This window comes from Choloepus didactylus, chromosome 1 (genome assembly GCF_015220235.1).
Source record: "Choloepus didactylus isolate mChoDid1 chromosome 1, mChoDid1.pri, whole genome shotgun sequence".
Taxonomy (NCBI): domain Eukaryota; kingdom Metazoa; phylum Chordata; class Mammalia; order Pilosa; family Megalonychidae; genus Choloepus; species Choloepus didactylus.
In genome coordinates this window covers 34,128,450-34,132,524 of record NC_051307.1, presented here as the reverse complement: position 1 = coordinate 34,132,524, position 4,075 = coordinate 34,128,450, and the positions used below count along the sequence as shown (strand labels likewise).

Sequence of the window (4,075 nt, the reverse complement as noted above, 5' to 3'; positions counted from 1 at the left end):
AAGAAAGGTAGATCAAAGGTGGGAAAGATAGTTGACCTGCCTCCTACCCTAGAGTATTGATTTGAATGGTGAAGAGACTTGAGGGATGGAATGGGCAGCTGGAAATCCAGGGATTGGGGTGGGGGAGGAACAGTAAGGGGCCAGCTGGATGAGAGGCAATTGAGGTACCTGGGTGGGAGGCTCTCTGAGGGTCAGCTCCAAAAACCCTTTAAAGAAAGAATCAGCCTTTGAGACTAGAGGAAAATGATGCAAGATCCCAACCATACCATCACGTAAGAAATGTGCCCTCTCCTCTAACTCCCTCTTCCCTGGGCTTAACCTAGCAAGAAAGGGGCTGAGCAAGCAAAGGAAAGAAAACCAATCTCATCCCACTTACCTACTGCAGGCTAAAACACCTGAAGCATGTCAGAGCTGGGTGTGGGGTGGAGTGTTAACTTGAAATGAAGATTGCAGTTAGGTGCTTATTATATTGGACTGGACTTTTTATTGTCTGAAAGAGAGTGTAGGACTTTTTTAGCCGATTATTACAAAAAAAAAAAAAAAAAAAAAAAAAAAAAAAGCAGTAATACTTGCCTAGTATTTCATCCAGGGTGGAAATTGATACCAGAGAACAAGTTTACAGAGTCTGTTTTTCTTTTGTGTACTCCATCGTATCCATTTTGTAAAGTCAATGAGATATACTCAACCATTCTACTGTATTGCTGCAAAGATTTTCTTTATCTGGTTCAATCACAGTCTCTGAAAGTCATTATATTAAAAAAAACTACATAAGATGAAGACATCAATCAACTATTACTCATTAAGCTTGTGGTCTGAACTAGTTAATACAATTTGCTACCACCTCATCAGGTAGATTTCCTAAATAATTGGGACTCAGGATTAAGACATTCTAGTGATAGGAGTTACAAATAGAATTGTCTGGTGCAGAAGGCACTGGGAAGTCTCGGTAAAGAGTGCATTAATGGGAGCTTAGGGAAACCATAAGTAAGGGAGAGGGCACGGGGCATTTGGATGGGGTGGAAGAAACAGCAAAGGAGAGCACTCAACCGCCCAGGTGCTCCGGTTTCTGGGAACTCAGTCTTTTTCTTGGGCTGCCAGGGTAAATTGAACCAGATGCGACCTCTAGTGGTTACTGAGGCATCATAATCCAACACATTTATCCATAGAATAGTGACTGCTGGGATCTTATTTAGCAGAAAATCTGGAAGTTGATTCACAATCCCTCAACTTAAAAATTTAAGAACTTTTGAACTATGCAGAGAGTTCTTAATACATATTAATGGGCGAATGCTCAAGTGGAGATGAGGTTGGATTGAACCTGGGCCAGTTTCTTGATAGCTGACTTTTGTGCTATGTGTAAACTTGGTCATATGCTTGTAGTATCAGAAGGAAAATTTTAGGGCAGACAGAAGGGAGTTAAATAATTCACCTGTTTCTCAATTGACCTTTGGCCTTATTCAGAAAGCGTGCATAAAGGGCTCTGAATAAATTCTTGTTTGAATAAATAAACTAGGAGCTTCTCCTTAGGTGATTTGCTTTTCTACTGTTATGAATTGTAAAAAAGATTTAAATTCAAGAAACAGGGCTACAGTACTATCCACAAGCTTTATATTCACCTCAAATAAAAGAATAATTCTATTTATAATGAATTCAATGGTTTCCTCTTTTCTGGTTATTTTATTTATTTATTTATTTAAAAATTTTTTTTTACTTTTTCCAACTTTATTATGTATAAACAAGAGTGACAATTTTAAAAATAAAATACTTAAGTCTAAAAGAGAGAGAAATCACATCAGCCTGTAAACACTTTAGCGAATTACTAGTCACAGTCACACAAAACTATCTTCTTCTAAGGAAAATTGACCAGTAAAACAGTTAAGTTTGTGCTTGCAGCTGTATTCTCTCACCTAATGAACTCTAACCTACTCTTAGAAACAGCGTAAACATTGTTAACAGTAGTCTAGCTCCTAAAGGAAAGTTACAGTTTACTGTAACTAAATGAAAGTTACAGTTTACTGAGTTACAGTGCACATAATAACCCAATTAGGTCACCTTTGAAACAGAGCCATGGATCAAAAGTATTTACACAAGTTTGAGACTTTCTCTCAGATGACAGGTAACACTGGTCCTTAACCTCTTAAAAAAATACTGAAATTAAACCTTTCAGTCACAACCAGTCGAGACTTTCATTCAGAAATGTTTCTTAAATATCAAATTTCTCTTCACAGATGTTATGTCCATTTTCTTCATAATCGTCTCTTGTTACCACCATATCCTCAAAATCGTCATTCTCTGATATCAGTTTTCTACCTTCCCAGGAATAAGTAATAGCGTTTTCAGGCAGCACAACAGAAAGATCATAATCTGTTGGAGTGAAACATCAAACTTCTGAGTAAGCCTGATCCCTAAATCCTGGGTAAAGGGAATTTACTCCCATCCAATCCATGTTCTTAAAAAAAATGCGACTGCATTTCTTTCAGGTAAGTTCTGAGTTGAATAGACAATAGCTTTTGGAATTCCCATTTCTTTAATCCTATATCAGAAGGATTAAATAGTATTCCTGGAACAGCAAATCTCTCATTGGCCAGATGAAGAATTTGTTCCCCAGATTTATATTTCCACTTAACACCATCTCTTTCCTTGGCTTACAAAAGCCCTTTTTCATTGTACTGAAATCAGGCAAAACATAGTCTATAATTACTGTATTTTCTTCTCCTTTCAACTTTGCAATATCCATGTCTCTATAAAAATCCTGAGACACATACCATATATCTTCCTTTACTTGATTAATTACATGTGTTTCATCCATAACATGTAGCTGCCTGTAAGAAATGATCTCCTTTAGAACTTGCCTCCCACATTTATCTGAATAATTGCTTCCTTTTTCTTTTTACTTCTACAATAAGGAACAATATGTTATGTGTAAAGGAATATCCACTATCTACAATGTTATAGCATAATTCAGAAGGATTATCTTGGAAATACCCATGTGCACTGAGAGCCCCAGTATTTACTCTTAATACTGCTTAGAACTGATACTCTTCAAATAGGATTTCATTTACTGATTCTTGAATTGAAGTGAAGTTAAAATATGTTTCTGTGATAATAATATTAGTATCTAAGAAATTAACGAGACATTTTCATGGCGGTAACCGATTTTGGTGTTGTAGACTCCGGTATCCAAAACTAAAATCCTCATTTTAGCACAAACCACACCACTGTCTTCCGGCTTTCTCCTCCTGATCCTTTTGCTTTTTTCTGGTTATTTTATGCAGTGCAGATTTTACAGGGAATGTAAAAGTAAAGAAACTAGAGGTGGATCACACAATTCCTGAATTCCTTTGAGTAAATGATTATTCCATTTTAGTTGTCCATAAAGGTCATATAGTAGATCCAATAACTTGTATTGGTTAATTTGGATGTTCAATAATAAAGTGACTATAAGTTCTTTGAGGTGTTTAGAATACAATTTATATTGGAATAATTATCATTTTAATTTGTGACTTGATTAATGTAAGCAGCAGTTTAATCAGTTTCAATAAACCTAATATAATGAGACCAACAAAAAGTACCCAGTTAGTAGATGTAATGATTCCTGGTTCTCCTCAAGAGGGCAGCAAAACCACTCAGCTCAGCCCTCATCAGGATGAAAATCTCAAAAAGCTGGTTTACAGTCTTTACCTGACCTGATCATTCATATTAGTCCAACTAATAAAAATAGCATATGTTGATATTTATATTGGCATTTTTACGGAAGTTTAGACTTCCTTTTTGAAATGGAAAAATAAAGTCATCTTTTTCCTCTTAGGTTAAAAAAAAGAATTGTACTTTTCTGGTGTTCTTAAAATGCATTATTAAAACAAGGCCAAGTGTTTAAGTAAGTTCTGTGGATAACAGAAAAAGTAAGAGCTTTTTTTTTTTTTTTTTTTTAACCCAAATTATTTGCTTTGTAACCAGAAAATGATTGTACTTGACTTTTTTGGGACCATTCTAGAAATTGCCTATGATTTATCCTAGGTTGAAAGGCCTTGGAGAAAACATCCCAGCGCAAAGGAAACTTGAGGATTGGCCCAAG

At 35.7% G+C, this 4,075-nt stretch overlaps 1 pseudogene; it reads right to left on the bottom strand.

Annotated features, from left to right (window-relative positions):
- Positions 1-2,203: 2,203 nt before the first annotated feature.
- On the bottom strand, positions 2,204-3,125 carry LOC119528385 (annotated as a pseudogene).
- Positions 3,126-4,075: the final 950 nt, after the last annotated feature.